This window comes from Phoxinus phoxinus (genome assembly GCF_949152265.1).
Source record: "Phoxinus phoxinus genome assembly, chromosome: 6".
NCBI classification, from domain to species: domain Eukaryota; kingdom Metazoa; phylum Chordata; class Actinopteri; order Cypriniformes; family Leuciscidae; genus Phoxinus; species Phoxinus phoxinus.
This window is the reverse complement of record NC_136881.1, coordinates 29162712-29189746: the sequence shown is the minus strand read 5'-3', so window position 1 is coordinate 29189746 and position 27035 is coordinate 29162712. Positions and strand designations below refer to the sequence as shown.

Here is a 27035-nt window from a genome sequence, read left to right as displayed (position 1 = left end):
GATAAATTTGTATTAAATCATAAAAGTTTATGGAATCCAGAAAAATAATGTAACACTTTACAATAATATCTCATTTATTATCATTAGTTAAAGCACTTAATAACAAAAACTAAAAGTGAACAATACATTCTAACAGCATTCATTACGTTTTGTTAATATTAGTTAATACAAATGTTCATGTTAGTTCAAGGTGAATTAACTAATGTTAACAGATGTAACTTTTGATTTTAGAAATGTATTAGTCAATGTTGAGATTAACCTTAACTAAAATTCTGTAGAAATATTATTCCTTGTTAGTTCCTGAAACTAATGTAATTAACTAATAATAACAAATGAAACCTTATCGTAAAGTGTTACCAAAACATAAAATGGTAGCTTACTCTGTGGAATTGAATTGTTCACATTCATTCTCAAGGTCTAACAAATGTGGACAATATTTCTTTTCCAATTAATGGTAAATGAATATTGTGATAAATATCGATACCGTCTGATATGGGAAAAATATTGTGATACAATTTTTGCCAATGACGTTGGTCCTGGACACAGGCTCAATGGCATATCAACAAATCAGAGAGTAAACATCACAGTCCCATATATCCTATGAAAATCAACTATTATTATGCTAGGTGCGACTCTTTTCATATGAAGGTCAAAGCAGGGCATGACCCTTGAGTCAAGAGGTGGGTTTGACACGAGTCATGTGTAGGAGCCTTTATTTCTTAGTATATTCATGACATAGACTACATATGACACCATTTCCAAACCTCTTAAAATGTATCTGTTGGAAATGAATGGTGTTATTCCACCATATGGACCACCATAGAAACCCATCTGAGCATCTGTGCAACATTTTCATGATAGGTCTCCTTTCAGCTGCAGCTACATTACTCTAGCGAACATGGCAAACCCAGCAATCTTTTTGGTCTCTCTGCTAATGTTTGACAAAGAGAGAGAATGACAGATAGAGAGCTAGAGAAAGAGCTACAGATGGCATGGAGTTCCTGCCTCAGATTATTTGGCCTCTCTCTAGTTCAAACCCGATAGCTCATGCTCAGTGTTGGCCTGCCGAGATCGGCAATTCCCCACATTTCTACTTCTCTGTTATACTTCCACACTAATTTCACTTCTAAACGTGCCAAATCACTCTAGTAAATCACACGCATTCTCGCATGCACGCAGCGGTCATGCTCTGGGAACATATCATTTGGCATTTAGATATGAGAGCCCAGAAAACAGACAAAAACAAACACATTTCAATGACTGTCATTATCATTTTACTGTTCAAAAGGGGGGAAGAACAGAGAAGTGGCGAAGCATTTGAAGTCTTTAAGCGGCTTAGGGGACCGTGGACAATGGTGTAAAATGTTGGGCTTTCTTCGAGGGGCGTTATTTACTCATTTCACGCTTTGTTGGTCACGACTGCAGGATTCGAAAGGCGGCGGGGCACAAAAGGCCGCATCGACGCAGGGCCGGCTAATCTAGAGGCTTGCTCGGTTTCACACAACAGGCTTACTGCATAACGGCAGCCATGAACACCAGGGCCTCTATACAGCAGCCGGACAATCACCCACTTTTATGCAGCAGCCCTGCTTTTCAAAAGCCCGACCGGTATTGGGTCTTTGTCTGGACAAAAATCCCAGAGAAAATGTTTGGTTGAACTTAGCAGGGCTTTTAACAGGCGGCAGACAAAGAGGTTAGCATGTAGAGCTTGAGAAAGAGACTTAGCCAACGCAGCACAGTCCCTTCGTTTCTGAGAATTAGACACTTCACCCGAGAAGAAAATGAAAGGTCTGAGTGATCGTTTTGGAATGACCATACTCCACAGTCTAGGGTGACCAGGTGTTCATGTTTTCCAGGGACACTCTCAGGTTTTGGTGGTTCGAGTGCATTTAAAACCACATGAGGTATTACAATATAGAATATAAGTATAATATACAATTTCAATTGCATCTTCATTTCCATTGTTAGACAAAAACTATGATGAATGTCTTAGTTTTTCTCTCACATTGGAATAAAGGCCTGCAGCTTCTCTTCAGTTCATATTAGATATATTAGACAATGGAAATCATTATTGATTGAATTTAATCGCATGACAAACACAATCTCAATCACTGTTGTGACTGTCAGTGCTCACATATTGTTTTGAATGGACCTTGTTGTTAGTCAGGGATCATTATTATTGGGTTGCTGTGAGGGATTCTTTACACCTTACATACTCTATATTACAATTAGTCATCCGAAATGTAATTTAGAGTAGTATGACAGTATATGATCAACCAAGGTCAGAATACATAAAGCCAGATTTTTTCCCTGTACAATTTTACATTTTTTGATAACACGGAAAATAATTTGTTGATATATTTCAGAAATCTGGTCACCTTAAGCTTGTCGGAGGGTCATGTTATCGATCATAGGGCTAACAGTAGCTTGCACTCAGAAGAACGTATGAGTGCTGCTGAGGGTTCATTTTTCCCCCATGGGGCAACAGCAGTTCCATTGCACTGACTGTTCTCTGTGATGGATATGTGTATTTGCTCACTCCATCTTCTCCAGTTCCTGTAGTCTCTCTCTATATATTCTGTGTTTCTCTCTTTTTCTCCATTACAGGTTCCCAATAAAACCACAGGGCACTGAACCTTCTTTTACCACTGGAAGCCTGGAAGGTGACAAATAAGTTCACCCAAACAGCCCTTAAAGGTTAGGCCTGCATTAAAGAGAGAGACTATAAAGAGAGAAATCCAGAGAAAAGAAGCAAGAGGGAGGAATAAAGAGAGGGAAGAAAGACGACAGGCGGATTGATGGCAGGGCAGTGAGTCTGGTTTCACTCTAGGCTTTTCCTTAACTCCAAGGCATTATCCATTCAGCTGTCACACACACACACACACACACACACACACACACACACACACACACACACACACACACACACACACACACACACACACACACACACACACACACACACACACACACACACACACATACACACACACACAGCCAAGTCCACCACACTGAGGGGTATGGTGACACAAAATGGAGGAAAGTCCAGTGCCAGACCGCTGTATCCTCCAAGAACCGAAGCTCTCCAGCTGAGCTAAAAGCAGAACAACTTTCTACTCTCTTTCTCACTAACTTTCTCTCTCTCTCTCTCTCTCTCTCTCTCTCTCTCTCTCTCTCTCTCTCTCTCTCTCTCTCTCTCTCTCTCTCTCTCTCTCTATATATATATATATATATATATCATGATGGGGACTTTCCATTGACTCCTAGTGGTTTTATACTAAACTGGTGATATATATATTTGTATCCCCCTCAACAGAAACATTGAGGGGTATGTTGGCTGTAGACAAAACAAAGATAATCTAATTATGGGCATAGAAGATTTCTATTGATTTGATATAAAGTTAACTATTATTTACTTACCTAACTCTAAACATAATAATAATAATACATAAATATGAATACAAACACATTTAATTAATTAATTGATTAAATGCCCATTACATAACAATTTTTTTTTTTTAAATTTACATAAACTATTTTTACTTTGTGGAAGTACTTAGATTTTTACAAATTATAGGTAAGTAATCCTACCCACACACGTCAATAAAAAAATCCTGCTCTCAGGAAAATAAAAAATAAAATAAAAAAATAAATATGTGGACTGTGTTAGTGTGTTCTCTCCATCCTTGCTTTTATAAATTGTATTCAATTGTATTCAAGCTTTCTGGTCAAAACACACATGGGTAAATTAGAAAAGTGTTTTTGTCGCCAAAATGGGGAGAAGAGGAAAATAAGATCTGATTAGATATGTGTGAGGTGCTTTGAGTGGAAGCACACTACAGTTTAATAAATGTAAACCCCTAATTTATAATTCAGGTGACAGTGAGCAGGGGGAGGAAAGTCCCTTGGCTTTGCCTCAGATTTAGAGAAATAAATGTCTCTCTTCTCCCACGGCAGAGAAGAGGGGGATCACTCAAAAACAGATACAGAAAACTCATTAAAACCTGGTGGTAAATGAAAACGAGAGTGGTACATTGACATACAGCACTATACAACAGTACACACACACGTGCACAAAACTGCACACAGCATATCTGTTTGATTTGCTAAGTGAAGTGCTCTGTGAATCAAAAGTGTGTGTGTTTTGAATGGGGAGAAGGGGACAGTGTGCAGAAGTAATAGTGCACTAAGAACTTGACGGTTAATCTTCATTGATAATGAAAGCGATTCTGAAGTCTGTTTTAAGGGGAGAAAGCTGAAATATGCCATTTCCCTTTAAAGAAAAGAAACAGAATGTTTAACGAGTGCAGTGAACCTATAGAGAAGGAGTAATATTGATCTGCACTGTATGGAGAAGGAATGTGTGAAAGATGAAAGGCAGTGTTCAGAAAATGTGGTTGACGTCCACATGGCCTACTAATGGCAATTCTGTATGTTCTATTTTATGTGTATGTCTATGTTGTATCTTGTGTGCGATTTTATTGCTGATCAGCTGATAAATCTATTATTGAAATGTAATCCTCAAACAAAGTTTTGGAGATTTCAGGCCAAATGAACGATTTGCCTTAAAGTGATTTTAGTATTATTGATAAGAACAAAATGTGGAATCATTTAGGTAATCCATCATTTAGGTACTCAATACTTCCCTATTCTACTTTTTAGAGCATCGCCAAAGGAAACCACACACAAACACACTCCTAAAACCAATGGTGCCATGAGCTTGCGTCTCAGAGGACCTTTCTCTCGCTGTGACAGCTGTCTGCTTGAACTAGTGACCAAGCAAAAAACAAAGAGGGAATGAAAAAACAAGTGAGATAGACTCAGGAGAGAGAAAGAGAGAAACAGAAAGAGAGGGACACTAATCCAGAACAGCACCTGTTATTCTGTTTGTTCCCACTGGAGGGAAAAAAACCTTCTCTGTAAACACCTGCACGTAGATGGAAAATCCGCATATTGCATGCATGGAGTGCTACTTACAGCATGATATGGTGGTACCCCTTCAGCCTTTCGACCTCCATATGGTTGAGAAAAAGCCTTTTGAGAGATACTGCGCTCACGGAAGATTCTGCTGCTGCAGTTGTTGTCGTGTGTGTGTGTGTGTGTGTGTGTGTGTGTGTGTGTGTGTGTGTGTGTGTGTGTGTGATGTTACATGAGTTTCCAGCAGGCCTGCTCTGTGTCCTGAGAGGTGAGAAAACATGCTGTTTTAGACACACATATTCCCAGCCTAAAGCTTTGGGAGTGCTGAATTCAGTTTGACTTAAGCATGTTTCTGTTTAAAAGTGATAATTTCTTAGGGCTCAATAATTAAATAAATCCAAAATTACATTAAGGTCTGCTTTGATACGCTGGCTTCAGGGTTAGACACTGAGCGGGAAGGAGGAAGGTTGATACGAGCAGTGTAATTCCAGTGCCAGTGTGGGGTGGACTTTGATTACATTTTGTTCAAATGAGCAATGTGCTTTTACTAGAGGTGCAACAGATCCTATGAAACATAACCATAAGGTTCACAACAAGTTAGTGTATCAGAACTGTTTTCAGAATCTGAGGAACATAATCTGTTTTCTTCCCTTTATTTTTAATTTGTGTTTTGCATTTTGCTCCAGAATATGGCTTTAAAGGCACACTGTGTAATTTTCGCCACTAGAGGTCGCTTATTCAAAAATGTATGTATTTTGTAACTTATTAATTGTTAATATATATATAATTATATATAATTACAGAACCAAAAACATGACTACAGTACCTGTGACAAAATAACATTTTAAACATTGCTCCTGTTTTTTTTTTTTTACCCAGAAAACGAAAAAATTACTCAAGAAGTCATGGAAAGATGTGCTCAGTTGTGTGTCATTTCACAAATGCCATTTCCTGATTTTGTTTTGATATGCCTTTTAATCATTTCAGTTGTGAAATGTCACAAGTGATACGGTGTTTCTTTTTCTAAGATCATGTAATGACACAGTGGACTGGCACTGAGGGAGTGGGAGGACAAAAAACCCCCGATTGAATACGATTGAAATGGCAATAAAAAGTTGTTGATCTTAAGAACCGAGACGATAAAACAAGCTTACATCTGCATCATTAATTCTTGTTAACACATGAAATATAAAGAAATCAAATTAACAACCTACCGAGACAGTAACACATGAAAACTGCCTGTAATTTGTTGTGAGAGATTTGTTTAGATGTATCAATCTAAACACAGAGGATGAATCTGTTTAAACGTAACACTTCTCAGCTCTAAGCGTATGTCGTATCTGTCCTTTCTCTGGTGGCATGTCTAATTAGAAATGTCTTGTTTGTGTGTATGCTTTTGAAGCCGTCCCTCCATGATCAGAAAGTAAACAGTTTCTATGCCTCAGATCCGCGAGAGGCCCATCTCTGGACTGGGTTTATGTTTCACGCTTCACCAAAGAAGACCAGGGCCTGAGCAGACTACAAACACACCTTTTTGGATTGGATGTTACTCTTTCATAACATGTTCTCATTTCATTGAAGTCTCAGACATTTCCTTCGGAGAAATCTGTTTACTCCTTCAGTATATGCTTTCATTATTTTTTTTGTGCATTTGAGGTATATTTTGATTTGATTTTATTTTCCAAGATTTTTGAATCTTAGCTAATCTGAGCACAGTTTGAGATAGTTGAAATCACTTCTGAAATGTAACAAGGGATTGCTGGGGTCTTTTTCCTTAGGAGTAATATCTCCATTTAATCTCATTGCCGTCTAGGAGAAACAACTGAGATAATATAATTTTCCTTCCTATGGGCAGGCACACATGCATAAAGGGGCCATAAAATGTGCACACACACACAACATTCACACACACTTACAGATTCAGTTCACACGGGGTCTCAAAAACACAAACGCACGCATTGGAAAAACATTACAAGACGTCAGTGGGACGGTCTTTGGCTCAGAGAGGTGGAGGAGGCTATAAACACATATAGTGTTTCAATTAAAGTCCCTATTGCTGTGGCCCAGACTCAGTGCCAGCTGTGTGTGGTTACAAAAGCAATGCGGTGGCTCCTTCCAATAGCCCTAAAAAGGCAAAACCACCAAAGCACTTTAACTCCCTCACAGAGAATAAAAAAAACGGGGATGAAACAAAAACAGAAAAGAGAGGAGCGGGGGACATGCTAAGTGGAGTGCAGTAACATTAAGGGCATATTAAAACAAGATGGCCGACAGCTGGTAATGCAGTTTGTGTTGGGCGCAGGCTGTGCCGGCACTCATTAGGGCACAGTGCACCATCGAGCCGCCTCGTTCCCTCTCTTCCCCTCTCCTGTAGCCCCTGAAAAACACAAAGCTTCCTCATAATGTTCCCAAGTGTGTAAATCATTCCAAAGGCTGACACAAAAAGTACACTGTAAGCCGCAAAAATAATTAGGGCCAACTGCAGCTACCGCCTTTTCTTCCCTTCTGCCTCGGTTTCTTCTTCCCAGCCTTCAGCGCCCACATGCTTTCCCTACGTCGCTTGCCCAGGCAAATAAAACCTCCGGTCCGCACTAAAGCCAGGGAGACATTAATGTTATAAAAGTTGGCCGTGGAGACATAAGGTGTTCCTTACCGGGCCTAACATGCTGGGGTGAAACATGCTATTTAACTTCCTCCCACTTTTCTCTGCAGACCTCTCATTTAAAGTCTAGGTGGAGCTCGTCTTACTTTTATCTCCCCTCACTTTAGATTTTCACATTCTGTGGGCCCCTTCTCTGACGCATTTCTCAGCGATCACCCTCTTTTTCTACACCAACACGCACTCACTCTCCGTCCTGCTGTCGTTCACGTCTGATATGATACTAGACGGGGTTACATGAGCCCTAAGGCTGCCGAAAAAAAGGAGGGGTAGAGGGAATGAGTGAGTGAAGTAGAGGAGGAGAGCGACATGACTTCACAGAGCTGCTGGCAGCGTGTCCTATGTTCTGTCCCTGCTAACCCCATGCAGGAAAAACAGCACAATTCGGCCACACTTCTCCTAACAGCTGCCAAAACCTCCACAACATGAAAGCCGGAGTGAGACAGCAGGAGGAATTCAGTCGGCTGGGCCCTCAATCCTGTCCTTATCATTCCATCGTGCTCCAACACGCCACTTCACAAACACATTCAAGCACTCTGCAGCGTGGACACGTGGAGAAAGTACGAACAATGAGTTTAAAGAGGGCATGTAAATGGTAATAACAAATGAGGGTTGGAAAAATACAGAATTAAATAACTGACCAGTCAATTTATGAGATGGAATTTAAATTGAATTGGAGAAATCCTACAGTATGTTGAATTGAATGACAGGAAATGTAATTTATTGAACCACAGTTCAGGGTAAATTAACATAATAGCAATTTCAATAGTCCACCACAAGCAACAAAGTATATATAATTGTCTATTTATTTCCTGGCATAAAAAAAATTAGATATTACCCAAATTTCTATTTTACAGAAATGAATATTTCTATTCAGCAAAGATGCATTAAATGATAAATAATTTACTTTAAATAAATATAATTAATAAATTACAGTAAAGTATTATGTATATATTATATGAAAGTTCCATTAAAGGCCCACTGAAGTGCCTTGAAACGCGCAGCGTTATTCGATGTGTTGACGTAATTTCCACTGAAACAGGAAGACAGGGTGGGACATATCGAGCAGCTCCTACAATTCTTTAAAATGTCCAATAGCATTTAGTTTATATCACAGCTCGGACAAAGCCGTTGAGTTCGGCAAAGCCGCATTCGACAGAGACAGTCTAATATATTCCCCTTTTAGATTTAATATGAAACTGTTACTAAAGCAAATCATGCTGAGGATGTATACTTTGAAGTGTGTAATTTATGTTGGTGCATGACACCGGTGCTATCTCTTTTTCTCGTCTAATGCCTAGTCTGTCTAGTCTTTATTTTACACGAAATAGGTCACTGTCTAAATCATTCACTATCCCCTTTATATTGTACTATGGGCCATTCACCATATAATTTTTTTTTATTTTTTTCAAGTGACCGATTTCAGTCGCAGCTTCAGCATTTATTTGTAACGTAGGGGGCGGGGCGCTTCAGATTCTAGAGAGCATTTGATTGGACAGAAAATATGACGCAAAGCTAAAGTACAGAATGATGTAATCAAAATCGTTGATCCATATTGGCGGAAGTGAGAGGCAGGAGTAAGTTTTGAACACTTATATCATCAATATCTTATATCAAATATCTTCAATGACATCTGAGACAAAAAACAAACAAACAAAAAAAAACACCCTCTGCATACTCAGTGTAGTCTTGCTGACTGTATGATACAAAACAGTACATTTTGTATGGCCGTGCAGAAAAGACCAGCTTGGTTTCTACTGGTTGACCAGTAAACTAATCTATTGAACCTGACCAACCATCATGATCATTCAGATGAATCTGGTTGACCAAGGAAGTCTTGCTGGTTAAGCCGGTTGGGTAGCCTAGTGGGGACACCCGCACAGCAGCATCCCGAACACACCATATGCTGAGGACCACCTACGCTTGGTCTTTTCAGCAGGGAGTTAAAACACATACAGATGAATCCTGCAAACAGTCAAAGAGCGGCAGTCCTCAAAGCAGTGAGAGATGGGAGACCTGGGGACTTAGTACAGCAGCTTAGCTATGCAATACAGCACATTAGCATGAGAGATTACATGCTGTTTAAAGTGTGATAGGGCTTCAGGGGTGAGGTGTGGTACTTTAGCTGAGAGAAACTTGAGTGTGTGCATCTCTCCTCTCCACTTTCATTCTTCAAAATGAGGCCATTTGATAGAGGACAGCTTGTGTCTTTGGATTCTCTATGAGAGGTCAAAGGGAGAGTTGCTTTTAACTAATCACATTATTCCAGAGAAAAGCGAGAGTGATTGTGCACTGTACTGTGGAGGCATGTGGTGCTAACACACAGGAAGTGTGTGAGGTTGATACTGAGCGCATGTGTGAGAGAAAAGCACCACCTCTGCACCTTCTGTCACCTGAGTTTGACATTCAGTGGGAAAGAACTGGATCAATGTAAGGCGCATATGTACTGCATATGATGTGATGTAAAAAAAAAAAAAAAATCCCCCATCCCATTTATGCAGACACAACTTTATTTTTATTTTGATATTTCACACAGCAGTATTAGTGCTAGTGTTTTATTTAACCTTACGTAAGAATGCAAATCAAGTATAGAGAGTATGCACTTAGTAGGCTGTAGTCTGGGCGCCTCTGTCAAGAAAAAAAGCAATGTACGATGGTCCTCAGCAAACTTGAAGGCAGCACATCCTCACTGTCTTAGTATAACCAATCCAATAATCCCCAATGTCTACAACAGAAAAGTCTGCTTCTTGCTTTATCTCCCAGGGGCAAATATGAACAAGGGAATAGGCTAATGCTAAGTGCCTTACTCTAATCACACAGCCAAGACAAACCTCATTTCTAGCGTAATACCCTCAAAAACCGTCCACATAATCCTGCTGACAATCAAAAGAGTCTTCACCCTTGCAAGCCGCTGCTTCCCACTGGATAATATGGCCACCTTACAAAAATATCATCATTAGCATAAATCACTTTGATGGCTTAGCATCTGCCAAAGGGTGTTATTGACATTTCTAATGCCCATAAACATGATGTTCCTCGTCGATTTAAATTAACCCAAGTCCCTGAAGTTTCTTGCCTGGATCAGGTCAAATTTGTTCGGGAATAAAAAAAAAAAAAAGAGAAACGAAACGGAAGATGCAAATTCATTTCTTCAAGGCCAGCTCACCAGAGACCCGGCGACTGCTTGCAATAATTGACATTAATTTCTGACTGCAACGTTTTAACATGAGCAAGTGTCAAGTTTTCACCCAGGAATAACAGCAAAAAGCTTCCTTCCTGTCATCTAATAACACCATCTTTTGGGGCTATATGACAAGCAAAGGGACTGCGAAAAGAGGAGAAATGATAAGTTATAAAAGTAATTTCCGCAACCCTCTTAATAACATATGCTACTAGAAAAGCTACTGTGTGCTGGACAAATACACTTATTCAGACAAAAATTAAAACCATTACTGTACAGGCCTACATAAGACACTTAATGTACAAAATTAAATTAAGAACTTTCCTTTGTAGTATAAATTCATTGTGGAACACACTAGATCCGCTATGTTGGCATTATCCCTTGTCCTGATATGCTCTTTGACCTATGGTGTATTAAAAACACCCGTAAAGAAACAGAAACAAACAAACAAATACTCTAGAGTTGTTGACAAAGAAACATTTTAACCATGAGTTAACTTTTAACATTTTATTGGAACTTCCCAGGTAGAAAAATAGCACTTACTCTTTAAAAAAAGGCTCTTTTAAAAACCAGGCTCATAGTTCTCTGCTATTTTTATTTGTAAAACTATGTGGACTTATGGGACAGAAAAGTGACCACAGGCTGCACGCTTCAGAATCTCAGATGATGCAGTATGTCACCGGGCTATTGTCATTGTCATCATGAATACTAGGTATTCAGGCCTCCATATGGGGACACTCATATTGTGTCAAGCAAGCTGAAATGTAATAAGTGACCTCATGTCATTGGCTCTCAGAGGTGGCTATGCACACTGCTGAACAGCAGCGGTAACAGGACGGGTGACCTCTGACCTCCCAGTTGCTAAAGCCAGTAGTAAACAGGTTTGCCAGTGGCCCTGTGGGTCTAAAAGAGAGTTAAAGCTGTTACATAGGTCAGCCGGGCCAAAAAGGCCCATGACACACACATATGCACATTTCACAATAGCCTTGACAGATCTCAAGTGCCCTACACATTAAGACGAAAATGAAAATTTGATTACATTCAGGTTGCACTTATCCTTGAGTGGCCCTCTCAACTAAAAGCACTGTTACGTGTACTTCACCTGATTATCCTATGCATAAAAATAAATTAGCGGGACAATTGTTGAATATCTTGCTCATGAAAAGGCGGGCTATTGAGCACTGCTTCTAGTGTGTGGCAGAATTGCTCTGAAATGACTGAGAACACCTTCATACACAGAATCGTTCCTGGAACTCTTGTATTATGGGATAGCATTTCACAGAAGAGCGCTAGCGTCAGAATCCATAATTGAGGTGGTGAATGAGAGCTCTGGAGGGCAGACAGGCCGGACGGCCCTGAAAAACCCATAGACAGAGGCAACAACGCTGGTGCCACCAGAGGCTCCAGCATAAGAGGCCTCTCTGGCTAAACTACTGATAAGAAGCATAAAAATCAATGATTAGCGGCTGGCGCCTATGCTAACTCAGCCAGTGCTATTCATTTGGATCAAACACGGCCACTTCCGGCTCAGGCCTTGTGTACTTCTAATGTTTCATGGGCTCTTGATTTGGGCGATGCTCTCCACCACATTCATTGACGTTCTGCTAACAAAGAAGAGGGCTACAAATGGGCCTGAAACTCTGCTGCAGCGCTAGCATTCTCATTAGGATTAGCTAGCCCCTTAAAGGACGAGATAGGCACGAAAAAGCATCACAAATTCATTTTAATGCTCACATTAACGAATCACAGTATTCCATGTACTTCACGCATACGCAGCAGGGTGCTGCATGGCTGAAGCTTAGGTGAAAATAGCATGCTAAGGCTTTCTTTTTTTAAAGTGTGTACCCTGTTGAACTGAAACCTTTTGAAAATGAAATGGACACCTTCTTATCTTAGTGATTTGTAAAATAGCCTTTTATAAAGGTTTTTAATAATATGCTTATTAATAATAATAAAAAAGGTTTGATCCTGTTAGGCTTGATTCCAGTATCATGTAGCGACAGGCACACAAGCAGCTTTCTGTTTATACACCAGTTTCTGTTAGACCAGTTCGTACAGTCCCTCTTATGCTCATCAAGATTGCATCAAATAATTAAATAAATAAATAATAGTCTTTAAAAATTATTAAGATTCAAAATAACCGTTTTCTATGTTAACATTATTTAAAAATGTGAAATCAAATGTATTAAAGGATTAGTTCACTTTAAAAAAAACTTTTGCTGATAATTTACTCACCCCGATGTCATCCAAGATGTCCATGTCTTTCTTTCTTCAGTCGAAAAGAAATTAAGGTTTTTGATGAAAACATTTCTCCATATAATGTACTTCACTGGCGACCAAACGGTTCAAGGTCCAAATGACAGTGTCAGTGCAGCTTCAACGGGCTTTAAACGATACCAGACGATGAATAAGGGTCTTATCTAGCGGAACGCTCGGTCATTTAAAAAATAAATAAAAAAGTTAACGTTTTTTAAGCACAAACGCTCACCTTGCTCTGTTCTGTGATGCGCGTTCGTGACGTCACGTAATACGCAATTACGCTGAAAAGGTCACGCTTCACCGAGTCAGTGTTTACAAATGTGCGGAAGGAGGACCATATACACATATTCAAATGTCTTTGTGTCAGTTTATCGTTTAAAATGCGTATCCTGGGTGTTGTAATATTAAAAAGCCTAAAAGAAAGTTTTCGTCAGGATAGAAATGTTTTACTTTTCATAGAAGCGTGACCTTTTCAACGTAATTGCGTATTACGTGACGTCACGAACGCGCATCACAGAACAGAGCAAGGCGAGCGTTTGTGACAGTGCTTATAAAACTTAAACTTTTTTATTTATTTTTGAAATCTAGCGTTTCGCTAGATAAGACCCTTATTCATCGTCTGGTATCGTTTAAAGCCCGTTGAAGCTGCACTGACACTGTCATTTTGGACCTTGAACCGTTTGGTCGCCAGTGAAGTACATTATATGGAGAAATGTTTTCATCAAAAACCTTAATTTCTTTTCGACTGAAGAAAGAAAGACATGGACATCTTGGATGACATCGGGGTGAGTAAATTATCAGCAAAAGTTTTTTAAAAAGTGAACTAATACTTTAATTCCTGTGATGGAGTATTCCATAGGCATTACTCCAGTCTTTAGTCACACGATCCATCAGAAATCATTCTATTTTGATGATTTGGTGCACAAGAAACATTTCTCATTATTATCAATATATCCATATTATATTCATGTATTACTATACTAACCTTAAACTTTTTAACAGGAGTGTAGCTACAGTTTCGAGTCTTTGGTTCAGTCTTTGTGGGAGTCTTCGGTGGGAATTATAATTTGGATGCAAATTATTTAATACAAAGTTAAATTAAATTATTTTATTTTATTAGATTTCACAACAAAGTTTATAATAATTCTCAAAGGACAACCTCAAATAACTTTTTTTTTCATTCAAAGCAGTTATTAAAAGACATTAAAACTCAGAAATAACATAACATAGCAGAAACTCTTTTAATAACATGAAAGCCCGACATAACTTTGCTTGTGAAACAGGCTTTTGACTCTTTTTCTTTCAATGAAGCATTTTTTAATGAATCGGCAGCAGTAAGGAAAATAAGGAAGGGTGAAAGGACACATGGATGGATGGATAAAATGATAGAGAGAGAAGTCGATGTGAAGCGAAAGCAAAATCTCAAGGGGACGAGGCAGAAATATCTGGCTTTTCTCCTTCTCAGCAGATACTACAGCGGGACTGTGGAATGGCGCCTCTGGGAACCGGAACAGTTAATACATCACATGAGGCGGCACACTACAGTGTCTTTACCTTCTCTTTCATCTCCTCTGATTTTTCTTATTTATCATTTTTTTTATCTGTGCTGTCTAACCTCTATCCAGTCTGTGCCTCGGCACTCCTCCTTTTTTCCCATCATTCACTTCCCTATCTCTCTCTCTCTTTCGGTGTGAGCAATGTACTGGTCTGTCACCTCGTGTCACATGTCAGCGAGTGTCTCTGACTCACCAGAGAGCTCCTCTGCTCCAAACAACTGACTCCATACATATCCCACAGGCCTCTGGGGCTGTCGCTCACACAGCGCCACACAGGGGACAAAGGGAGAGAGAGAGAGAGAGAGAGAGAGGGAGAGAGAGAGAGAGAGAGAGAGAGAGAGAGAGAGAGAGAGAGAGAGAGAGAGAGAGAGAGAGAGAGAGAGAGAGAGAGAGAGAGAGAGAGAGAGAGAGAGAGAGACAGAGTTTGTGTCCTTGAAGCACTCAGTCAGCTCAGTGACCCTTCGCACATTCAAGCAGTGAAGAATCGGGCCGGTCTACAAAAAAATACAAAAAAAACACCCTCTCTCTCACACCACATTTCCCATATTCCTTTGTACTCTTTGAGAAAATGCAGGACTTGGACTTTGAAGGAGGAATGTATGCATGTATCTGTAAAGTCTGTAGACAAGCAGCTCTGGGATGTGTTAAGGCAGAATTCCCTCGGGTTACTCTCTGACACACTGCTGGTAAAGTGTTTCTCGCTGACCTCTAGTTTGGCCGGTGGATGCGGGCATAGGCCTAATGGATGAATTAGCTAAAAACGACAAGCAAAACACATCCCAAAATATAACAGTCGTTAGAGAGACTAATACATAAAGGTTTCTTGACCTTAGGAGATTACTAAAAACAACAAAGCGGCAAATGCTTTCTCTCATCCTAGGATGACTCTCAAAACGTAATCCCTTACTTCAGCAGGGGGAAACAGGAAGCGTTCTTTCCTGGAAGAATTATAAGAACTGGTATGATAGCCACTTTGAGTAGAAGAATTAACTCAAAATAAACAAAAACAAACAAGACACCCTTGCTTTTCTATGAATTTACTATATGGAAGAGAGGACCTCCAATCACTCTGCTGAAGGCTTTCACCGGTCTTCATCCTCACCACTGGGAGGCAGCTGTAATCGAAGGTTGTCAGTTTGCTATTTATCAGCTTAATTGAAATATTTGTGGGACTAGCAAACAAACGAACATTGAGACATTTACATTACTTTAGTTATAAATGGTTAAATTAAGTGATCAGTGCGATATCAAGTGCACTATTTTTTCATTTCTGGACACATACAATATGCTTTTCCTTCATCCCTATGCGTAACACAATGTCAATGGCTCATTTCGTAATGTGTAGCCTGATTAATCTTCCTTGGACTCTTTCCCCTTTTTCTCACATACTTCCTGCAATTTCCCAGCTTCTCCCTTTTTCGCCCTCCCCCCTTCTCCTAGAAGCTATGAATGATTTCTTTGTTCGGACAGACAGGCTAATTGAGAGGGCCTTTTCTGAGTATCATTAAAAAGGATGATTGCCGGCCATCCAAAAAATTAATGTCCCAGGTGACCTATAAAACTCAATTGATCTTAACAGTGGGCAGCGGGGAGAGAAAAGAGACACACATTTAGACAGGCTTTCATCAGCAATTACACCACATTTTGTAATTAAATTATGTCTTGGTAAGCGTGGTAATTAAATAAGGTGTAGAAGGTTTGCTGGACTCCTGGCTAATGGCTAACAGAGAGAGAAGGAGGGAAATTCATGCCAGTAAAAGTTTCCAGACTACTGGAGTGCTCTCATCATTACCTAAAGGCAAGGACAGACACTTAAAAAAAATTGCACTTTCACTGAGCATTTCTCTTTGGATTTGACAGCAAATTGACACATAGTCTTCTCTGCACAGAAAAATCTAATTCATAACAAAACAAAACAAAACATGAAACAAAACTAAATTAAACAGGGAAAAAAAAAATCTAATTTAAATACAGCAAAGTGCTATTCTTACACATTTATCATCTGGTTAAGTGGATTACAAGTGGTTAGTGGAGGTTTTTGCACTGACACACTGCACAGCGCTGTGTTTAATGAATTCGACCCATAGAGACTGAAGTGCGACTGAAACGAACGGGGGGAAAATATGTCTCCAAAAAGTGTCTCCAGAGAATGACAACCACAGCTAGATTGTAACATGAGTTTAGCATGGTGCTGAACTTTTAAACCAAAGTGCCACAGTGATGGGTGGTTCTGTCTATCGCTCTGTTCTGTTTTTCATTTGCCCTCTCTTAGGACTTGAACAGAGCAGCACATATCATCTGGGCTTTAGAGGTGCATTGTTAGCTTTTGCTGATTGTGACATATGGCACCACACACCCCCAAGCGATTTGTAAGCTATTGATTCATTGTTATGTACTGGTTCTCCATGAGTGGCTTCTGCTTACTTTGCTAAAGCAAAATCAACCAGCAGACAAGAGTGTTAAACAGCTTTCAAGTTTAGGCATGTGGGATCTCATACTGTATAAGCCATGGAATACTTTAAATATGAGGCACACATAGCACATAAACTTACAGAGAGAAACAGAATTTAAGGATCAGATTACTCGGTTCCTGTCTGTGTCTGTAATTTTGTTAGAGTCCAGAGCATTTGCATATCTGCATTTTTTCACGCTGACCAAAATCTGACATGGAGCCACTTCAGTATTAACCCTAATCAGCATGCATAAGAATGCAAGTGCGCAAAAATACATAGTAAATGAAACCTTCTGGCCTTTTCCATTGCGCTTATCTGCTGGACTACTGCGAGGAAACTCATACTTTGCACAGATGGCTAGAAGCTTTTTCTCTTTCTCCATCTTGCCATCTTTCTCCATCTCTCCTTATCCCTTTTAGACGTCCCCTCCAGTACTGACATCATCAACCCCTTCTGCGAACACCGAAAGGGCACAGCACCGTTTTTAGTGAAGTTCTCAGGCTGGAAAACTTGATGTTGGAATTGAGAGGGCGATTTGGGAGCGCAGAGGGAAATTTGCTCCTCTGCTCACTCAATTCACAAGGGCAAAACCTCACAAGATACACACTCTGTTCAAATACTCAGAGTTGTGATGAAAAGCGGCCATATCCAAATTCTAATATTTGAACTGATCTGAAAAAAAAAACGTCTCAAGGCACATCCGAACAGAGTCCAGAGTGCAGGCCGATGTCAAACGTCAGGGTAGGGTGGAATAAAAGTGCCTTGTTAATGTTCGATTACACAGTCTGGTTTAACATGGCCTATTGTGCGCAGCTCTCACTCACGGCTCGTGAAACTGTCACTCTGTCAGTCAAAGCCTGGCTCTGGAAAGTGCCACTGTGGAGAGAGTGCTCTTTAATGACGGTGTGCTACGGTAACAAAGCACGGTTAATGTCATTACGCCGCCAGCGCTGCTTCATAACATCCAAGCCATAATGGCGCTCGTTTCAAACTCTGTTTACGAGCTGCAATTAACTTTCCCCAGATCACCACTCTTTTTTTTTACCTCCAGGTGTTGGGAAAAAGGAAATGACACTTTTTTTTTAACTGCGAGCCAGAAAGCAAGGCCGGTGGCAGCAAGGTGGGTTTCCGGTCCCGGGGCATGGGGGCTTGTTTGAGGTCCAAAGCTAGATTTGGTCCGCTCTGATGGAATGACCAGAGAGTTATACGACACTACCACTGGTCAGAAAATAAACAATTGAAGCTTTTATCAGTGTCCAGGGCGGGCTTAGAGCTTCTAGCAGGGTCTGCTTGTAATCTGTCCAGTCTGGGGGGTGTAAACGAGGGGGGCGAGAAGGGTCGTATGCCAGTCTGAGTGGCCTACACTCTTGTGCTAACAAAACACAGCTGCTTCTTGTTCACGCCAGGCTTACTGAGATAAGAGCACTCGCTCTATCAGCCAACGCTGCTATGTATACAGTGTATGGAGATTAGTTAGCACATACGCAAGTCCTGTTGAAAACACAATGAGGGACAACAACTAAAAGTGCTACTCGCTCATCTATTTACACTCTAAATGCTTCTAAACAGGGTTAACACATGACTTACCATGCAGTAGAAACTATGCAAGCTATGCAATAGAGAAACAAAGGAGAGAAAAAAGATATACTATATGCTTAATCAGGACTATCAATCAGTATGCTGATTGAACAGATGATTTGATGTTTCCTGACATAAGACCTCTAACCTGTCCACATTTATCCGTATTTCCTTCCTGTGCTACATCTGTTCTCAAGAATCAACTTGCATTCCAAATAATGAACTTTTCTCCGCAGTTTCCATCCTGCTTCCATTCTGCTTGATCTTTCATTACAAAGCCTTGTTACCTAATCAAAAGAAAGTAAGGAACAAATGAAGTAAGGAAGAAAGGAAGAAAGAAAGAAAGAAAGAAAGAAAGAAAGAAAGAAAGAAAGAAAGAAAGAAAGAAAGAAAGAAAGAAAGAAAGAAAGAAAGAAAGAAAGAAAGAAAGAAAAAGAAAGAAAGAAAGAAAGAAAGAAAGAACATCTCCAGTTCAATGCTGAATCACAGATTCTACATGGAGGGTTGTGTTGTGAGCCGGATGGATGTGAAACTGCAGTATATAGTTGATGTCGACTGCTGTTTCTTTGTAGGACTTTGAAGCCCACTGAATGTAATGTCTTTGAAGTAACCCTCTGCTGCACAGGCAGATTGTCAGCAAGAGCTGTAGGTAACTGTGCGTTTTACATTGTATTAGCTCTGTGTTTAAACTGAACCCAAATGGGTCAGTTATGTGTATGTGTCTCCTGTACCCAAGAGAGCAGGAAAGAGAGAACAAGTGCTTGGGTATGTGATAGTTATTTTTGACTGGCCATATATTTTATATTCAGAGCAGGCCTCCATGCTCTATACTATAGGTATAAAAGCTATATATACACAGGAATAACATAATATAATATTATAAATATAATAGAATTAGTGCTGTCAATCGATCACATATTCAGTTTTTTATAGGTTGTTTATATATTTTATAATGTAATAATTTCACAGTTAATCTCCAAATTAATGTAGAAACAGCATAAAGACAGTATATTTTAAATACTTGTTTAATGGCATATTTTTATGAATGAAGGCCATGATACTAATACGGGTACTGATCCCTCAGTGAAATTGACCCCCTAGCCTCAAAATTCCCCAGATCTAAATCCATCGTAGCATCTGTGGGATGTGCTGGGACCAACAAGTTTGATCCACTTTACAACAGGACTTGAAGGATCAGCTGCTAATGTTTTGGTGCCAGATACCACAGGGCACCTTCAGGGGATCTTTGTTGAGTCCATACCTCGGCCAGTCGGCGCCGTTTTGGCAGCACAACGGAGGACCAACACCATATTAGGCAGGTGGTCATAATGTTTTGGCACACACTATAGAATTGGTTTGAATATATGTATCTACACATAATGCAGCATTCTGTATGATCCATATAAACAAATTCACTAGAATTATGTGAGTGAGATCAAAACAGAGAAATAAAGAGCAAAAGTATTTGTGAATAATTTTTAATCAGTCACAGAAAAAAGCAAAACACAAAAAAGGGATAGAATGTGACAAAGAAATCTGGTCACATTAGAAAAAAAATTAGATGCCATTTTTACTCTATCCATTTTTTACATTTTCCCCTTTTCTAGTAAATGTCAGCATGCTTCTTGTACGTGCAAGTTACATATAATATGTTTACTATAGTGTAATTATTCCAACTACCTGCATTTACACACACACACACACACACCCACACACACTGGAATTGCAGCCACAGGGCCCTTAGGAAGTGCAGTGTTTCTGAGTAAACACACTCTCTGTTATGTGAGTGATAAGGGTGTTTGAGTGAGCTGCTGATAGCTCATCCTTCTTACAAAACAGACACACACACTGTTGTTACACTGCCGAGGTGAGTTCATGACCCTCACGGGAAAACAATGCGTCTCGGTTTAGCCTCCGGAGACGCCACAAGTGGCCATTCAGCCATGGCATGAGAGGAAATCAAACTGTAGGCATTCTTTCATGTCTTTTTTGTTGTTGTAGTTTTTCTTTCTTTCATGGAGGGACCAGTTACTTTCAGACCAGTTAAGGAGAAGCTTCCTCTAGGACTGGATAGATTGTAGTGAGTTTCAGGCCAGAAGGCAAAAGTTTGTTTTCCAAAATTGAGTCTATACTGCTGGCTTGCTAATCAACTGGAACACTGCAGGAAATGTGCCACGAGGGAACAAAACTGAAATGCTGGAAGACACGAGTGGACTATGTAAAGCTTTGTTTTCAGAAGGTGTATTATAGCAGATTTAAGATATAATGCCACATGAAAGCAATACTAAAATATGCTTCAACTTATCTCTGACACTAGTCTCAGAGGCGACTTTAGTTCAGTGCAAATGCAGTATCAGTGCAGACTTAAACTCTGCTGTTGTCACGACAGAGTATATATTTTATAAATTATATATAATTATAAATAATAATTAATTATAAAATAATGTAGTTAAAAAATTGTCTAATATGTTTGCTATATTGATAAAACTAATATTTAAATATTGTCTTAACTAATATTTAAAACATACATTTTCTTATTTCTGTATTTGTAATTTACATGTAAAATGCTTTTATGCCTTTATTTGCATAATTCAACTATGAATAAAATGCATCTTTCAGTGCTAAATGCAGTTTTTTGCAGTGTAAAAAATGTCAAGAAAGAGTTTGATGATTTTGCAGAACATAGATTATGCCTCTAATTCTCTGACATGGTTATTTCTCTGGGTTTAAACGGCTTGACTGAAAAAAAAACCCAGAGAAAGAATGAGCACAGATTCCATGTTTTCCACAGGAATTGAAAAAAAGAAAGAAAGAAAAAGGTATGCTTTTTCCATTAGCAAAACCAATGGCATAATGAATACTTATCCAAACTACACATCTTTGTTTACTTTACATTTATCCATTTAGCATCTTTGTGGCATGCACATACATGTTTCTTTTGTGGTTATCTCACGAAATCACCTGTCGCTATTAAATTACGTGGATGTTTGAGTTTAAACAAATGTCATGCTTCAATGAACAAATGAACACCATGCTGTTTCGCAGGTCTATGAGGCTTATCTATGTGCCACGCACATCAGCGGTCTGGCTTAGTTATTGGTGGTGCAATCTTTCCCAAAAGCCCGTTCCCATCGCCATCTCCCTGTATCTTCCTGTGCCAGGTCTCTTAGCTAAAACACTGATTTCAATAACTTCACAAAGACAACGGCTAGGGTCGCCCACACAATCCCAGAGTACTTTAAACTGAAAGAAACAACAACGGCATTGCTTTTCAATTCACACACACACTCTGCCGCAACATGAATGTCATAACCCTTATATAAGCAACTCATTTTATAATATAAAACACACTTGGCCTTTTTCCACTCTCCAGCTCTGAATATGTTTCACTCCGCAGATATATTCAGCACCTGGTTATTGTTAAAATGTAGTTGTTCAACCGACTTTTTGAACATATTTATCTCTTTATAACTCATTTAATCACACGTCCAATTAAAGCGGTCCAGTCTGGAAAGCTTTAGCCTGCTAAAGAGGAAGCAGGATGCACTAAACTACATATATTAGACACATTAAGACACTCCTAAGATATAAGGCTTTAGTTCTCATTGCTAATTAAGCACTTTTGTAGAGTTTCCTGAAGTAATTAGATGACTGCCTATTTAAATTGCAAAAAGAGAGAGAGAGAGAGAGAGAGAGAGAGAGAGAGAGAGAGAGAGAGAGAGAGAGAGAGAGAGAGAGAGAGAGAGAGAGAGAGAGAGAGAGAGAGAGAGAGAGAGAGAGAGAGAGAGAGAGAGAGAGAGAGAGAGAGAGAGAGAGAGAGAGAGAGAGAGAGAGAGAGAGAGAGAGAGAGAGAGAGAGAGAGAGAGAGAGATGTGTGTTCACACCTACAGCCTCAAAGACGGAATTTCTGTGCCCTGAACTATCATGCCCGACTGACTAAGCCGGTTAAGATATTTACAGGATTTGTGTTATTGTTGACACATTTTTCTTAATCTCATTAAGCAGACACCTACTGTATGACCCTCTTTATATAAAACATAAGGAGAGGTGGTGGACACTTCATTCCACCAAGCAGAAAACCACTCCCAGAGGTCTCTATCACCTCTGATGATTCAGCAAAAAATCGCCACGGACTATCGGTGCTTATGGCAACGCAAGTAATAGAAAAGAGTGCTTGAGACGCTCCTGACACGATAAATCTGGCTTGACCGCTGGTCACTACTGCTGAGAAAATTTGGTGGATTTACAAGCCAGACACACACACACACGCACACACACACACACACACACACACACACACACACACACACACACACACACACACACACGTAATGCAAGCTCTTGACCCAAACCAAATGGGTCTCTGTGAGCGTTCAAGTGAGGCATTCCAGTTAGAAAAAAAAGTGTGAGGACGGAGAAGTTCCTGCTTCTCTCCTGTCAGATCCTTTGATGTAGCTTCACAGACTCTTAAAAAGCGGAGCGAGATTAGATGCTAGTTCTGTAACTTTCTCTCGCACACCCGGGTACATGGACTAATGTCAGCGCAACTGCTTCCTTGCTCACAGCAGGGCAAGCTCTCTCATATCTGCCGTGCAATTTTTGATTAAAAGCCCCCACCCCAAAATAATGAAGTAACCTGAATCAAAACAGAGGCGCATTAAAACCTCAGTCGGGGAGCGGTGCTAACGAGACCTCGAATAGTCAGTTGAGGACTTCGGTTCTTTCTCACGTAATCAGGGCTCTCCCCCCTTCTCTATCCCTCTTCCCCTGAACCCCCTGTAGTGTGCAGATGTGTGTGTGTGTGTGTGTGTGCGTGTGTGTGTGTGTGTGTGTGTGTGTGTGTGTGTGTGTGTGTGTGATAGTGAGTGTGTGTGTGAGAGAGAGAAGCTTCAAACAAGCTCAAAATCAAAAACAGATCCAGACAGGAGCAGGTGTCATATGATGGCAAGTTGGCTGCAAATGACAGAGGAGGCACAGCAATTTCTGTTGGATCTAAAGACAAGTTGTATTATAGTTTTAAATATTGATTATTAAAATAGAAATCACGATTTTGCAGGATGCAAAAATATTACTATTATATTATATTATAAAAATAAAAATATTATATTAAATATTTTAGAAAGGGTTTTTAAATTATATTGTTCCCATAGTTTTTAACCATGATTTCTTGATTAGGCTACTAGATACGGTATATAAGAGGGATGAGCAACACACACACACACACACACACACACTCACGCACGCACGCACGCACGCACGCACGCACGCACGCACGCACGCACGCACACACACACACACTTGGTGGCAGTATGCAATCTTTTTTTTTCTATTTTAATGTTAATAAAAGTAATATTTGTATTAAGCAAGGATGCATTCATTTGCTGAAAAAAGACATTAAAGACTTTTACAATGAAAAAAAAAAAATCATTTCAAATAAATTCAGTTTTTTTGAATGAACAAAAGTTTTTTTTTTCTTTGCCTTACTGTGAAGACTGAAGTGTGTGTGTTTGTGTGCCTTCTCTCTCCTTTCATTCGCTCCCTCTGGGGGAGTGAGCAGGTGTGCAGTGACCCAGGAAGAGGGAGACAAGGGTGGGCATGCGGTGAAGCGCATCCCTGGCTCAAATGTCCCCTGGAGATGGAGGACAAAATATCCCTCCTTTGTTAGCGGCCATCTCTCGCTCGCCCTCTCCTTTCCTCTCTCCCTCTCTCGTCTTTTCTGCTGCAGTGGAACACATTGTGCTCAGGTGTTTCTCCCGACCCCTTCTCCATTACAGGATATTAAGTCCAAAGAGCGAGAGCAGGCAGAGCGAATGCTCTCTATGCCGAGCCGAGAGAGTCTCTGTGCGAGCGTCTCTCTCTCTGTGTACTTTCTAATAGAGTGTAAGGGTGAACTTGGAAATGTGGGACCAGAATCGAGATCCTTTCACTAGAACCGTGTCTGACAGAGCTACACACACCTCTTTCACTTCCACTCTCAGCTTCTGGTTGACAAATCCCGCTTTTCCGCAAATGGAATTAACCTCCACTGCGTTTGAAGTCAAAAGGCAGTTCGCGAGGGCCGACGGCCCATCCTCACAAACACAATCAAGCTCTGAGGCGACAAGCCGAACAATCTTGAAAGCTAAACATGACTCCATCTTGAATTCGGTAGAGAAGGGAGTCGGGAAAGAGGCCTAAAAAAGCCAAACAGTGTGTCAATCATTTGGACACACTTTCTTCCATTGTGACGCCAGGCACATGTAAACAGGAAATATTTTGGTACGGCTGGAGAAAGCTTTTTTCAACATTCGTGTCAAGAGGCACCGAATTGGAGGGAAACAGTAGCTGAAGTTAATCCCAAAGATCTTGTAATGGAGTGAAGTGAAACAAACCAAGAACAGAAAGAAAACATTCTTTTTATTTTCTCCTCATGGACTCACTAACACTGTCTGCAGCTGTCTCTTGTTAGGACATAAGCCTCGACAACTGCAACATATCCCACAATTCAGTGAGACAATTAGAAAAATACCCACATGTACTTATGTTACATGTTAACACTTGTGTAAAAAAAAAAAACTAGTGATCTGCTTACAGAGGAGACATTTTTAAACGTGATAACGCTGTAACAAAAGATAGCCAACTTAGTTATGCTGCATTACGACAAGCTCAGTGAACGAAAAATCCAAGATAAGTTATTAATATAATAAAAAAGATGTAATAGTTAAATGTAATTAAATTCTTTTTGATTCCAAGGCTCCCACTCTCAAAGGTCCAATACTTCTGCAGTTGTTTATGATTTACTGGATAAAGATTTTTAATTAAAAAAATTCAGAGCAGGGTTTAACTAGAAAAATGTATATTAATTATACAAATGCCAATGGAGTGGGTACGATTTTAATAATTTACATTACTCCCATGTCTAACAAATTACACTTTTAAAATGAGGTTTCTTCACTTATTCAGGTAAGCTGTAGGAATCCTGGTTCTTTAAAACCAATAACTTGACTTTTAGTTGTTTTGTTTAAAATGTAACCATTTTAAGTCATTTTGAGACCCTCTTGGAAGTTTGCTGGGACACTCTTTGATAACCACTGGGTTAGAGTATCACATGTTTAATTTATCAAAATGCTAACATTAAACTCTATTGGACTCAACTAGAGTCTAGCTTCTTCTCTTAATTTCAATATGCATCTTATATACATACAGTACACACATACAGTACATACATACATACAGGGCTCCTTTCACAAATATTAACTACATTAAGGAAAGTGAATATAAAATATGTAGAACAAGCTCCTTCTGAAGGAGTGTGTTCATTGCTCTGGTCATCAGAGATATGAGAGTCGCCCCACACATTCATCTCATAATGAAAGCAAATATAACAATCCTACACACTCAGCGTTTTGCTTTCCTTAATTAAGCCAAAAGGTGTTAATGAAAGTGATTAGATAAGGTCTTCTTAAAGGTTATTTGCACACAACACCTGTTAGTCTAAGGAATATTAATAAATGAGAATAAGTGACAAGAGAGTGTGTGCACAGGAAGATAATGAATGATTTAGTTCTTCATTTGCTTAGTTTCCCCCTTCCTTCAAAATGGCTGTCCTATACCTCAGTGTCAGCAGCTTTAATTCTCAGTTCAATTCATGAAAAAAAGGAGGAGAAAAAAAAGAACTCCTCCACTTCATTCTCAATTGGACCTGAAAAGAACAACAAGAAACAAATCTGAGGGATTTTAGTGTGAATAAAAATATAATCAAAAAAGCATGTCAGGGCGTGATGACATCTCCACCCCCCACCCCACCCGCCGAGGCCTCGCTCTGGGAGAGTGGCAGCGGAAGTGTGGCGGTGAGGCCCAGAGGAAGCCTGTCACCTGAGTATTCTTTGAAACATCACAGCTGCTTTGTGGGAATGAACGACTGCACCAAAGAAAAAGAAGGAGAGAGAGAGAGAGAGAGAGAGAGAGAGAGAGAGAGAGAGAGAGAGAGAGAGAGAGAGAGAGAGAGAGAGAGATTGTCGCTCCCATCACTTCTCCAGGTTTCAAGCATGATCAAATTTGCACTTCAAACCGCTGGGGCCTGTTAACCAGCCATTGTGTGTGTTCGCTCATGCGAGCGGAGCATTCCAACGATGGCTAGGTAAGGTCTCCTAGCGCCCGACACAAAGACAGACCTTTGATTGGGCCGCTGGAGGGTCCTCTTAGGGCCGCGGAAGCAGTGGTATGGGCATAAAGAGAAAGAGAGCATGCGGATATATATGACTTTGTTCTGCTTGGTATTGACTCTGTGGCCGGTCATGACGAGAATCAAAAGCGTGTGATAATGCTAATAGTGTGCAAGAGAAGTGCGTATAATCTATAAATATTTCATTTTATTGAGTCCTCTATGTAGAAATGTTAAGTTTGGGAACATTGTAGCTAATTTCTAGCAGGTTCAAGCTGGCCATTTGGAC

At 39.9% G+C, this 27035-nt stretch overlaps 1 protein-coding gene across 1 annotated transcript in view; it reads right to left on the bottom strand.

The window, feature by feature from the left end:
• tenm3 (teneurin transmembrane protein 3) overlaps positions 1 to 27035 on the bottom strand; it is a 274509-nt gene that overhangs the window by 160980 nt on the left and 86494 nt on the right. The window lies entirely within an intron of this gene.